Source organism: Pteropus medius, unplaced genomic scaffold, assembly GCF_902729225.1.
Source record: "Pteropus medius unplaced genomic scaffold, Ma_sr-lr_union100, whole genome shotgun sequence".
Lineage (NCBI taxonomy): Eukaryota > Metazoa > Chordata > Mammalia > Chiroptera > Pteropodidae > Pteropus > Pteropus medius.
The window spans coordinates 5,016,424-5,030,993 of NW_024354911.1; the positions used below are offsets into that span (position 1 = coordinate 5,016,424).

General features: G+C 43.7%; 1 protein-coding gene across 2 annotated transcripts in view; it reads left to right on the forward strand.

The window, feature by feature from the left end:
* The first annotated feature begins 28 nt into the window (after positions 1 to 28).
* The window catches only part of GRAMD2A (GRAM domain containing 2A), a 31,088-nt gene continuing 16,546 nt past the window's right edge, over positions 29 to 14,570 (forward strand). Inside the window, exon 1 of one of the 2 annotated variants that reach the window (XM_039856624.1) lies at positions 29 to 1,202. The gene's annotated coding sequence lies outside the window, so the exon portion shown is untranslated. Of the gene's footprint in view, positions 1,203 to 2,507; positions 3,075 to 14,570 lie in introns of those variants that run through there. The other variant, XM_039856625.1, reaches the window with a different exon arrangement.

Below are 14,570 nucleotides of genomic sequence, written 5' to 3' on the forward strand. Positions count from 1 at the left end.
CAACTCAGGCCACTTGCTATCCTGTCCATCTCCAGGATGCAGAGGTGTCGGGAAAGCAGTAGTTGACCATGGAGACTGGTTATCTCCTTCATTACTCTGGTGTGGCGTGGTGGCTTTATCTGTAAAAGCTCCAGCCGCTGGGGAAGTTTTAATAACACATTTGAACCAAAGATGAGAGGGCAATGATGGGAGGGGGGCCCCTCCCTCCTGCTCTGGTAGGTAAACTGGGAGTGAAGTGGCCTTTGCCCTGCCCTTCCCTCAGGTCTTCGTGCAGTAGTGGCTCCTAAGGTTGCTGTGGGATGAGATCCTGGTTCCTGAGACCAGTTCCTTCCCCCACTTCCCAGACAATTGTAGACTTGGGCTTTGTGCCCCTTCTATGTGCTGATGCCCTCCCTCTGTGATAACAGCTGGGTCAAGGAGGTGGGAGGGGAATGGGAATGGAATCAAATCTGGCTTGCAACTTCACCCTCTTCTGATAACTCCCACGGACCAAGCCCTACCTGGTGAGGATCAGTAAGGGGGCCCCCAGGGTTGGAAAGTTGGGAGGACTGGAGTTTCGTCCCACTCTCAAGGCCTAGTTCTTTGTCATACCTCCACCAATCTCAGCCCTTCCGCTTGTGTTTCCCCACTCAAGTCCCTGGCCATTTTCAGTCCAGACTCAAAAGCATTTTACTTAGGAAACACAACTTTCCAACTCTGGAAAAAGGGCACCACAGCTGCCCGACTTTCACGTTTAACATCCCCTCTGGTGTTCCCCACTCATGTCCCTACTACTGATTGGTGTGGAGGGAAATCGAAAGCACCCCCGGGGTTCAGTGTTGAGAGGGTTTGGAGGGCAGGAGTCGGTGGCTGCAGAGCACCAAGCTCCAAGACTGGAAAGGCTGAAGAAGAACGCGGAGGGGCTGGGACCTTGCTGTATCAGGAGTTACGGCCCCGACCCTGGCCTTGGTCCAGACTTTCCAGTCTGGAAGAAGGAGCGGTGGGATCCGCACTTCGCATGGGCCCCACCTGTGCCTGGAGAGGGGCAGGGCCGGCCAATAGACAGGGCCCGTCCCACACGGGCAGCCAATAGGCGGGAGGAGGCGGACCCTCAGGGCGGGTGGGGGCGGGCCGGCGCTAAGCCCCGCCCCTGGGTCCCCGGCGCTAGCTGAACGCGTAGCGATGACCGCTCTGAGCAGGGGCAAGGCCGCGGAGGCGAGCAGGTAAGGGTCTGCGGCCCGCAGGCCGGACTCCGGAACCCCCAGGCTGCCGCGAGGGGCGGGGCGGGGCGGGGCCTGCTGAGCCCGGGCGCCTACTGCCTGGGATGCAGGCACTTCCCCGCCGCCGGAATGCGGGCTGGGCTCCAGAGCCGCGCCGCGCCAGCTGGGGGCGCCTCGGGGGCTGTGGGGTGTTCACCGCCGGGCACGTTATCCCGGCTGTCTGCGCTCCGCAAGAGGTGTCCGGACCTTGGGATGAGGGACATCCGGCGGCATAAGAGCGACGCAGGGTACCCTCCTTGGGACGCCTCCAGTGGTCCATCCCCCCATCCCCCTCCACTGTCGCTGTTCATTCATTCACGTGTTCATTCATTCATTCTTCAGCCACATCGCCCCCAGTCCTGACTGTCCCCCCGCCCACAAAGGCTGGCGCTTCCTTACTGACCCCCGGGAGTGGGGGTGGGGGCGGTGTACAGTATCAGCCTCTCCTTCCCGCCGGGTCTGCAATTGTAGCGGCCCGAGGCGGCCCCAGGGACAGAGTGGAGCTGTCCCGGCACGACTCGGCCGCACCCGTTCATCAGGCCCGTCCCGGTTGGGCGGGCTGGGGCCGGTCTCTCAGCCTCAAGATCTGATCCAAAGTCGCCCTGGAAGGATAGAAAGTTCTTGCAGCTGGGGAAGGGGCAAGGAGGCAGGGCAGGAGGGAGGTGGTGTGTCAGGTGGCATCAAGAATTGTGGCCTCTGTCCTTTTAGGTCTTGGGGCCCTGGGGAGTGGAATTATTTGGGGAAGACAGAGCCAGTGGATAAGGCCCTAAGTTCCTGCCCTTGCCCAGGTCCCCGACCCCACAGTCTGAGCTCTGGAGGGAGGCCTGGCACCCTTGGCCAGCTAGTCCTGGGGCACATGGGGTAAATATGTGAATGCTGTGCCCACTCCTCACAGGTATGTGGAACTGGCAGAATGCTTTGGGCCTCTCTCTGCCCAGTGGGGTCTTACCCAGCGGTCATTTGTTCTTTGCTTTTCCCCCTACTCCCCCAACCCCCACCCCTGCATGACTGTTTAAGGGTGCCATCCTTGCAGGCATGGGGCTCCTAGGGAATGAGAGAGAGTGCCTTGACCATTTGTGATGTATTTGTGCACCTACAGCTGGCTTTGAGGTCCAGCTCCTTTGAGAGCAAAGACTTCCAAGGTTACAGGGAGAGATGGGTAGAGGGTGTCCCTCACATCCTGCAGTGAGAGGGGACTCCACATTCCTCTGATCATGCTTGCTGGAATCCAGTCCAGTCCATGCTGGTAGACCCTCTCAGTATGACAGGGCCAGTTAAGTAGTGAGCATCTCTGGAGCAAATGGGCAGTCAAGAGGGCGAAGTTGACAGAGGCTGATGCCGAGCTTCCAGGGGAGTTTCTGCTGAGGCCAAATCAAAGTTCTCCTTCTTGACTTGCCTTTGGGAGAATGTTCCGAATAGCCTAAAGGGGACAGCCCAGGTCTTATCCGTGTCTTGATGTTACTGGTTGCTTTCAAAGGTCTGGACTTAAACGAATCCTCTAAGCCTTAGTACAGACTAAAAAGACCTGTGTGTCAATTCACCCACCTGGGATGCCTGCCCCCTGAGGTTGAGGTCGGTGGTACTCAAGATGCCTTTTTATAACAGCCAGCCTCCCTGAAGCTCTTCCAGGGGCCTGCTTGGGTGGCTCCTCCCAGTCCTTACCCTGGTTAAGCCATGGCTTTGGCCCTTAAATGCCACATACCATATTTATCAGACTAGTGTGAAGAGCCTTGCTCTGGGAATCAGAAGGGAATTTGCAGCCTCTTGCTGTTCCTGTTTTGCTGTGACTTGGGGACAAATCAGGTCACCTGTCTGGGCCTGCTTTGCTATCATAAGGTAAGGCGATTAGACTGTAGGCCCCTAGCCTAAAGCCCTTTCCATGTGGCCATTCAGTGATTCTGCTATCTAGCCTGTTTCCCCTCAATTTCCAAAGGTATTCTATTTCTTTACATCATTTCTTCTTTGCCATGACTACTAATGGAAAGTCCATGAAGTTGAGAACAGTTCAGCATTCCACCTTGGTGTCTAGTATCTGAGTCTAGACACCAGAAAATCATTTGTTTTTCTCCTTTCCTGAGAAGTGAAAATCATTCTTTGGCTTGAAGTCCATCTTGGCCACTGTTCTGCTGTTCACCTGGGCTCCAGGGCATCGATCTGTCACTACCTGTTATTACCAACCTTTGAAGCTTTGATTAATTCTCCAGCTATTTACTAATGTAGGAAAAGGGGGAGAAGGGGGAGGGCAGAAGCCCCTGGGCATGGAGCTTCCTATGTAATTCAGAAGGAACTGCCTCCCCAAGGAGGACTTCTCTGCTACAGCACTGATGCCGAACGAAGGAAGGCATCTTTCCCCAGAGTATAAGCCTCTACTGGGCAAGCTGGTTCCTCCTTTCGCCCCACCACAACTGCACATTTTTATTAGTCTAGAAATGCCTGGTCATAATTTAGGACTGGTGTGTTTTTATAACCTGTGGAAGTTGAACCAACCTTTAAGTCCTTGTCTTAAATTATTGTGTTCCTCAGGTGATGTTTAAATTATTGTGCTCCTCAGGTGATGTTTAAAATCCACTATAAAATCACAATGTTAGTTTTTTTTAAATAGACATAAGTTCTTGGCTGGCACTATTTTTTTTTAACATCAAGTAAAAAGCACATAAAGAATTAGTTTAAATCAAACATGAATTGCTTTTCCTTCTAACATGTTGACATGTCATATCATTGGTATATATTAAATAATTGTCAAAATCCTACTGGATTGATACTGGATTTTGACTGTTGGTGTCCCTTTTTTCTCTAATTCAAGGTCAGAGCAGCAGCATGGGTGGTATGCCTTAGCAAACAACTGTGACCGGTTATAAGAATGTTTTTCTATCTCTCCTATAGAAAAGAAAATTAAATATTTCTGATACGTGTTAACATTAATCAAATTATTTGAAACTTGCCCATAATCATCAGGGCCACACAAAACGCTATTTTAAAATAATTTTTGAATTTGGACTTTGTAAGGATGACCCAAAATTTTAAAATAAACCAGCAACAGTACTTCAGAATTGATATTCATTCATGCTGGGCTTCCTTGATTACCAAACAAGTTGAAAAATGTTTATTTTTTAAAAATATAACTACAATACTATTTTCATATATGAAAAAAATAACAGTAACTTTTTAAAATCATCAGATATCTAGTCAGCATTTAAAGTTCCCCCATCATCTCATAAATGTTTTTGTACCATTAATTTATTTTAATAAGGATCTAAATGAGGTTTTACAGTTACTTGACACACTGAATCCATATATCTATATCTCTGTAATCTCTTGTAATCTATAGGTTCTCCTTCTATTTCTTTGTTGTTGCAAATCATTTGTTGAAGAAACACATTTATTTTTCCTATATCTTTTTCTAGTTCATCGATGTTGTTTAAAATATTCCTCTGACTCCAATATTTCCTATAAATAGAGAGTTGGATCTAGAAGTTGCTCAGCTTCAAGAGGTATTGAGCACTTGAGGAAGCACATAAGGTCTGGTTATTTGTCTTTAGAGGATGGTAGCAGCCATTGGTGATTATTTCAATTAGACTCATTGTTTCATTAGGGAGGGATCACGAAATGGTATTACCCTAATTCTATCACTCATCATTTATTAGTTTGAATCTTCCTATGAAAAGAAATGTCCCCTCTTCAACTATTTGGTTACCATGAGGTACAGCTAGTATTAGAAAGGCAGAATTAAAAACTGACTCTTTCCTTTTATTTACAAGTTTTCAAAATAATGAGATGGATCCCTAGTATCCGCCAAAGGTAACCAAAGAGTCTTTTTTCTATTATTATACTCTAATGGATTTAAATAGATTTGATGTGTTTCAGTCCATTGTAGACATTGTTCTTATTGAGTCCTTGTGCCATGGTTTCCTTGCTTTCTGGTATGATTAAATATTTTATGCCTATTTGTGCATTTCCTACCCCAAATCTAAATCAGCCATTTCTCCAAGGAGTACTGGTTCCTTTTAGTGGAAAATAGTATTTAGAGAACACAATCTAAGCACCAAGATTTATTGTTAGCTGAATGTTTATTTTTAAATCAATCAGCATTAGAGTTTATATTTTAAATTCGTTTTGTTGCTGATCAAATTAAAGTTGTATTTCCTATCATTTGGGGAGTCATAGGCTACATTTAAAAACCTAATAAAAGTGAGATGCTCTCCTTCCAGAAATGTTCACCTTTGTTCAGACACAATAATTTAGCCCCAAATTCCAGGAGTTCACAGACCTATCCTGCAACTCTCGCCTGGACTCCAGGGTCCATTAGACTGTCAACTGGAGTCCATAAAGATGGAAGAAGACTTGGGAGGACTGGAAATAACCAGTTGGTCCCACATAAAAGCGGCAGTGGGAAAGTTAATAGACCTTGCAAGGCCCAGGAGAAGAGAGTTTAGGAATGGCCACGGCCCAAACTCTGTACTGGTCACACCAACAATGGAGATTTAGTTTTATCAAGGAAGGAACATGATGACAAAGTTTCGGTCCTTGGTGAAAGATCACTAGATAGAGTGAGGTCCATTGGAGTGTTGGAAAGAACTTTCTAATAATCAGGGCTGCGGTAATATACGTGATGGGTGATATTCACATGTAGGCACGTATTTTGAAATTCTGTGTGCCTAATTGATACTCCACTTTTTCACTCACTCAAATATTTATTTCCTTACACCAAGTTCCTTGATGTGGATAACACTAAACAAGTTTTTTTTTCCTTTCAGTCATTCTCAGATGTAGCCATTGTGATATAATAACAGGAAGGGCCTGAGCTTTCAGAAAGACCTAGATTTAAAACCTTAGTTAATGCTGAGCTACTACCAGCTCTGAGCATCCCTTTCTTTATCTATAAAACAGTCATATCTGGCCCACTTAAAGGTTCTCAGGCTGTGTAATGACCTGATAAACAGTAGGTACTCACCAAAAGTTAGTTTCCGTGCATTGCTTCCAGCTTTCAGGATCTCAGACCAGGACTCTCTGAAAATTCAGCCATGGCTCTAAGAAAAACTTGACCTGTTTTCCTTTTCAAGATACACATTCAAATTTGCTTCTATAAAAATAAACTTTTTATATTGAGATAATTGTAGAATCCCGTGCAACTGTATGAAATAATCATGTACCTTTCACCCAGTTTCTTCCATTGGTAACATCCTGTTTGACAATGGCACAACCAGAAAATTGATATTGATATAATTCATCGATCTTGTTCAAATTTTACCAGTTTTACATGCACTCATTTGTGTGTGTGTGTGTATATGTTTAGTTTTGTGCAATTTTTATCACATGTGAGGATTTGGCTGAGTTCATTTTTAAAATCAAGATTTCTTTTTCTGTTGGATTCTGAGGATTTCCATGTAAGAAGAATGAGGTTTTAGGAATTTGGAATTTCAGAGGCATTTATTAGTTAATATTGCTGTGCCCTGGGAACAAGTTTTTTTCTTGCCATATGCTTCTCCTTCCTTTTAATTCTTTTCACCAAATGAAAATAGTTTGTATATTGTGATCGTAAAATTCAAGCAAAGCGTACAGAAAAGTATAAAGAAGAAAATAAAAAACACTTGAAATCCCAACTCATGGAGAAAAATATTGTTAGAATTTTGGTGAACATTCTTCCCACGTATTTTACTTTATTATGCATACTGTTCTATATAATGCTTTTTCCAGTATTATATCCTTCCATGTTAATATAGACTTATTTTTAATAATTTTTAATAAATAACTTGATAAATACCATTTAATAGTCATATAGCCTTCCAGCCTATGAATAAACCATAATTTGTTCATGCTCTATTGTTTTTTTCTCTTCTAACTACACTTCAGTGAACATTCTTATACATTTAAATTTGTGTCTATTCATTTCCTTAGAATAAGTTATTAGAAGTGGAATTTATGAGTCTAATGGGTATCTACATGTAAAATGTATGTAATCTTCTCACACTGCCTTACACACAGTAGTGTGAGACTGCCCATTCACCAACATGTTGATCAACAGTAGATATTATTAAACTTTAAAGCCTTTGAAATTTAATAAGTAAAAAAAGATATCATTTCTACTTTTTTATTTTAAAATATCTTTTTTTTTGCTGATTTTAAAAGGATTGTATGCTTGTTATAATAATTTCAAACAAAACAGAAATGATAAAAGTGACAATCACCCCATAATTCTCCCTGAGATATAATCATTGTTGTTTGATGTATACCCTTAAGTAAAGATGCTTTTAAATTTTATAAATGGACTATATCATAGTAACTAATCTGTACCTACTTTTCACTAAAGAACATGGGCTTTTTTCCATATTAGTACATGCTACTATACTTATCCTTTTAGTCAATTGCATAGGAATCTATTATATTGATAAAATATTATTTTGGTATTTCCATTTTTCCCCATAATTGTTAGCCATATAAATATACATTTTTGCCTACTTGTTCAGTCATTTTCTTATACCTAGTTCTGTTAAATGGAGTTGTTGGGTCAAAAGATTTGCATTTCTTAAGGCATTTGATATATGTCAAAAAAGTCAACTCAGTTTTCAGTCTCATCATGGGGGCTAAAGAATGATTATTTTCCACATTCTTAGTAATATTGAGCACTATACTTTTTTAAATGTTTACCAACAAAATAGGTTAGAGATTTCTTCTTTTGTGACTTGCCTGTTCATATTCTTTACTCACTTTTCTATTAGATTGTTTACCTTTTTCTTATTGACTTGGATGCACTCATTATATGTTAAAATTCTAATCCTTCATCAGTTTAAATTTTGATATATAAAGGTTTTTAATTTTTTGTGATTAAATATTTTTTTATGTGTTCTGGGTTTTATATCTTGTTTAGAAAGAACTTTCTTGATATTTAAGTATTCTCCATTTTATTGTGGTTCTTTATTGATCTAGAAAATATTTGAATGTTTAATCTACCTGGAATTTATTTTTGTGAATGGTGTGAGGTAGCCAGTTGCCCCAATACCATTTATTGGACAAACCATTCTTCTCTTACTTATTTGAAATACCTTCTTAATTGTATACTAAATTCTAGATACCCATAGATCATGTTCAGGACTCCCTCTAATGTTCTATCATTCTATTAATCTTCCTAAACCGGTAAATACTGTGTTATTTTAATTGCTCTAGCTTCGTTGTTTGTTCTGACATCTGATAGGGCAAAGCTCTTGCATTAAATTTGAGATAAATTTGCTTCTTTAAAACTTTGAATCTTTCACTCAAGAACAGAGTTTTTCTCTCCATTTATTCAAGTCTCCTTTTATGTCATTTTAAAAATGTTTATGGTTTTCTTATATATTTTTTGCATTTTAAAAGTTCATTTTGGGGTATCTTATATGTGTTGTTGGCATATGATCAGAATCATTTCCTCAAATATATTTTATAACCGTTGATTGCTGTTGGTCTACAGAGAAACTACTGATTTTTATGTTGATCTTGTAACGACTATTATAATAATTAACTCCATAAGAGTTCATTATGTGTCTATCCCAATCACAGCCCTGTCTAGCCCAGCGCCCAAATACAAAAATATCTGGGCCATTTTCTTATGGTTTTTTTTTTTCCAGTTGATTATATGTCCTCTGGGTAGTTTATCTTACCACCTTTCAAATAATAAGCAGCTTTTAAATATATAAACCTTTTATTTCTTTTTCTTGTCTTTGTGCAATGACTAAAACCTTCAGAATAATGTTGAATAATGGTGGCAAGAACAGGCGTTCCTAGGGGATTTCCACCATTTTGACAATCTGGGGTTCTTCCCGGAGGAAGAGGTCCCAGGACCCAGCAAGCTCCTTAAAACTAGGTCATCGCTCAAGAATCTGAACCCTTAGCTGCTGCACAGCTTGGTGGAGCCTGCAAGAGGGCGCAGAGCCGGGCCCTGTTTGGTGTGTCCCAAATCTCTGCCAGCCGCGGGGTTTGGAGCTGGACACCGATCCAAGAGGGGCGCGGGCTCACTCTGCAGGGAGGCAAGGAGATGCCGGAGCAGCTGCTGCTTTCCCCACAGGGCCCCAAGTCTGCACCAGCTTTTACGCTTACCGCCAGAGGACCCACCAGTCCCCACCCACGGGCGGGGACGGGCAGGCGGAATCTCTGGCGCCTCGGCCACCGCCTGGAGGAGCTGGGCTAAGTGCAGTGCTGGCACTCTGGGTGCGGCTGCCCTCTGGGCGGCGCAGAAAATGAACTTGTGGTTCCCTGGCTCGGCAGATAGGCCCCAAGGGTAGAGGAATGTCAGGGAAGGATGGCTGGAGAAGGGTGGACCAGGCGGTGAGGCTGCGGCAAGAACATCACCTTCTCCCTCCCCGACTGCAAACAAGCCCCTCGGGGAACCTGGAGAGGAACAGACAATCCCTTGTTCTTCTCACATCCTCCAGTATCTGTGCTTTTTCACTGAAAGGAAGCCAGGATCTAAGGCTGGTGCGATGCTGAGCTGGCCAGTGACCCGAGTTTCCAGCTGTACTCAGCAGCAACCTCACTTGTGCTCAGAGGCCTGACCTCACTGCCCGTCCTGGAGATGTAGTCGCTGGCCTGGTGGAGGAGGAACGAGGAGCAGGCCTTTAGCACTCCAGTCCATGTTCGTACCCTGCCCACTACCACTCCACAATTGTCCTGGCTGAAGTTTCCCAGCCTCTCTTGGTTGCTGAAGTTAGTGACTGCATTTCAGTCTTCTGCTCCTGGGCCTCTCAGCAAACTGCACTGCTCTCCCATTTCTTTTTTGAAACACGCCTCGGGCTTTCACAACAGCCTCTAGCCCTGGTTTTCTTTCTGCCTCTTGGGCCCTTCTCTCCTATCCTCCCTGGGGACTCTTCTTTCTGCTCCCCACAGTGTGTAAGTGTTGTAGTTTCTGAGGTTCCACACTTCTCTCTTCTCTCTCTCCCTCCTCCTGGAGGTATAGTAGGCTTTCCTGTATCCTCCAGCTTCACATCCCTGAATTCAGTCAACCAGGGATGGGATGTATTGGGAGGGAGGAATCACAGAAACTTCCAAAAGCAAAACTTGAATTTTCCATGCAGGGAGAACTACACCGAATCCATATGAATGAAGTGGTGTGTAGGTGTACCTTGCTGTAGTTGTATGCCAATATTGGTGATATGCAAATATGACATCATTTTATATAAGGGACTTGAGCATCCTCAGATTTTGGTATCCTCAGGGAGGTGAGGGGCCTGGAACCCATCCCCTTTCAATACCAGGGGACGACTGTGTAATTCACGTAATGTAAAATTCATCCTTTTAAAGTGTACAATTCAGTGGCTTTTAGTGTATTCACGAAGTAGTGCAACCATCATCACTGTCTAATTCCTGAACAGTTTCATCACCCCCAAAATGAAGCCCTGTGTGCATCAGCCACTTCCCATGTCTCTACGGGTTTGACAATTCTGGATATTTCCTGTACATGGAATCATATAATATGTAGTCTTTTGTAACTGGCTTCTTTAACTTAGTATGTTTTTAAGGGTCATTCATGTTGTAGCATCTGTCAGTACTTTATATTTTTTATGGCTGAATTATAGTCCACTGTCTAGGTATATCACATTTTGTTTATTCATTCATCAGTTGATGAGTTTTTGAGTTGTTTACATTTTTGGCTATATGATAATAATGATTATCATAATATGATGAGCATTTTTGTATAAGATTTTATGTGGACATGTTTTCATTTCTCTTGGATATATACCTAGGAGTGGAACTTCAGGGTCATATACTCCCTCTGCACTTGCACATTATCTGAGGGTTCCAGTTTCCCTACATCTTCTTCGACACCTGATATTGATTATAGTGGGTGTGGAGAGGTGTCTCATTGTGGTTGTGATTTGCATTTCCCTGTTGACTAATGATGTTGAGCATCTTTTCAGGTACTTATTGGTCTTGGATATCTTTTTTGGAAAAATGTTTATTCAAACAATTGCCCATTTCATTTGGATTATTTGTCTTTTTATTGTTCAGTTTTAAGAGTCTTTTTTTAAAAAGAAAAATGTTTTAAATTGTGGCTAAGAAAAACACATAACATGAAAATTACCATCTTAACCATTTCTGAGTTCATCGTAACAGTTCAGTAGTATTAAATATGTTCACATTGTTGTGCAATCCATCTCCTAAAGTTTTCGTCTTGCAACATTGAAACACTATACCCTTTAAATAACTCTCCATGCTCCCTTCCCTCTAGCTCCTGGCAACCACCATCCTACTTTCTGTTTCTATGAATTTGACTACTTTAGATACTTCATATAAATAGGACCATACAGTGTTTGTCTTTTTGTGACTGGCGTATTTGTATAATATCTTCAAGGTTGTGAGAGTTCTTTGTATTTTCTGGATACTAGTCTCTTATCAGAGATATGATTTGCAATTATTTTCTCCCATCTGTGGGTTGTCGTTTCACTTTCTTGATGATATCATTAGCAGCGCAAAAGTTTCTAATTTTGATGAAGCTCAAATTATATATTTTTTCTTCTGTTTCTTGTGGTTTCGTTGTCAAATCTTAAGAGACCATTGTCTGATCAAAGGTCACAAAGATTTACACCTGTTTTCTTCTGAGTTTAATAGTTTTAGCTCTGACATTTTTGAGTTAATTTTTGTATATGGTGTGAGGTAGGGGTTCAACTTAATTCTTTTGCATGTGGATATCCAGTTGTCCCAGCACCATTTGTTGATAAGACTATTATTTCCCCCATTGCCTTGTTTGTTAGCATCTCTCCTTTGTGTACCCACTTTCCCTGGGGGAACTTCCTAGCTTCTGTATACATCCATGGGCCAATAACTCATAAATTATCCCTCCAGCCTGGACCTTTAATCTGAGCTTTTTATCCATATATAGCTTGACATCTCACACATGTTCAAGACTACACTCATGATTGTTTCTTACAAAGATGTTCTTCTTCCAACATTTTCCCGTTTTGTCTCAGCAAAAACAGAGCAGCATCTTACTTGCTTAAACCAGAAATCTAGAGTTATATTTGTCACTTTTTCTCTTATGCCACACATCCAACTGATCACCAAGTCAAGTTGATTCTATTTGGAAATATATATCTTGAGTCCATCCCTGACTCTCCATTACTGCCACCAAGTCTGACATTATTTCTCTGCTAGAATACAGTCTCCTAACTGATCTGTATCTATGGAAAATTTTAAACATACAAAACAGGAGACAGTTGTAGGGTGGGCCCCCAAGTATCTATCAGTGGGCTACAACCACCACCAACATAAGGTTGTTTCTATTTCATCCATATTTACCCTCTGCTCCCTCTGCTTCATCTCCTTTGGATTATTTTGAAGCGAATATATGTATCAGCGTGATCTCTTTAATATACAAAGTTGATAGTATGTTTCCCTGTTTAAACCCTTTCGTTAAATCCCCTTTGCTTTTAAGAGAGTGATGAAAACCCTTACTGGGGCCCACAGGGCCTTGCATGATTTAGCCCTGCCAACCTCTCCAGCCTCAATACTCACCACTTCACTATTCCTCTCTACCATTCAGGTACGAAGGCTCTGTTTCTAATCCTCATATATGCCACACATCTCTGGCCTCAGGACCTTAGCATAACTCCTTTACAATGACCCTCTCCAACTCCTTCCAGCCACCCCCAACCCATCTGATTAGTATCCATTAGCTGTCAGCTCAAATGTTGCTGCTTCTTTGGGGAAGTCTTCCCTACTCTGCATGGCTGAGTCAGGCAGGACTCCTAGGACACTGTACTTTTCCTTCATAGCATTTATTTCACAGTTATAATTATGTATTGATTTAAATAATTTTTTTTCCATGTCTGCCTCTCCCACCAGGTGTTTTGGGGATAGTAGCTTGCCTTATCCCTCTTAGTATCCCCAGCACTTACACAGAGCTAAGCAAATAGCAGGCATTCAGTTGGTATTTATAGGAGAGACAGAGAGGCCGGCAGCCCTTTGAGGACTGTGCTCCTGCCAGCCTTTCCTGGGCCAGGGGTTCTTCTAACCACAGAGGGCCAGTGGCCATTGGGAGTGCACCTAGTGCCTGGCTCTGCTTTGTTTTTCTCTCAGACATTTGCTTTCCCTCCTAGCCTGAGATTTTCTTGCCCTTTTGCAGAACAGTAACTGAGGCCCAGAAAGAGAGCATGCCTTCCCCATGATGGCCCCTTAGCAGTGAGAGGTACTTCCAGGACTGCCTCCCTGTCTTCCTGCCCCCACACCCAGGCTCTTCAGGACCCTGAGACCCCTCCAAACTGCCTGTGTCCTGAGAAGAGCCTAGTGGGTCCACAAGGCCAGAGTCATCCTGAGGTGGGTGTCACATGATGGTTGGAGCAGGGTGCACTCGATGATATCCATGGATGGACAGAGCTGACTTGTCCCAAGAGTAGCCACACCCCCATCAGCCTTGATGGAGGCATCTGAGCCGCCAAGGCTGTCTGTGCCCCCCATCCCCCAGCCAGCCCAGTAGAAGATGGCCACTGGAGCACAGGGGTGCTCTGTTTCTTAATGAATGCAAGTCTGTTTTTAGACCTAAATGACCAGCTTCTTGTCTGGAAATGATCAGGCCTCAAGTGGCCCGCCAAGAAAATGTGGTCTGTGACCAGGTCCTGGGGTGCCAACTTAAACAGATGCTGGATGGGGCCAGCGACAGTCAGGTCACTCTCTGCAGAACCAGCTGCCCATAGTGTGGCCTGGGCTTCCTAGGAAACCTTGGATATTCTCAGGAGCAAAGCTTCTGGTTTTCAGCTGTTTGTCGCTCTCACTCTGCAGGCCTTTGAGCTCTGGCCAGGAGTGAGGCAGTAATTGCTGACCTCAAACCACTGGTAGAGGGAAGAGAAGAGACGATGGCATCCTGAGCATGGCTGGGCCTCAGTTATGGGAGTTGCCTCCAGGCTCGAGAGGGGTGGGAGGCGGTCACTGGGTGTGGCCCAGGTATAAAGAGGGCCCTGCTCCCACCTGCTCTCTTGTGCTTTAGTCCCAACGGAAAGATTCAGTCGTGCAGGACATGTATGGAGCTTTGTGGGTGCGGTTTAGGGCCCGACGGTACCTCTGTCTCTGCTTCCCATGGGAATCTTTGGAAGGCATCCTTCAATGGACATGACAGGATTCTAGCTGTCCTGAATTAGTGGAAAAAGCTATGTGTGTGTGTGTGGGGGAAGGGTAGGGGGGCTGTGAGGCTTAATGGGCAAGATTGTGAGAACTGGCCCCCTTCTGAGGTCTAGGCCATGACCTCTCAGATCCTCACAGCATCCCTGAAGATCTGCAGGTCAAGGAGGGGATTTTCCCCATTTATAGAGAAGCAAACTCAGAGGGAGGTGAATGGGGCCACCCAGAGGGTCAGGGGAAGCCAGAAGCAAAGGA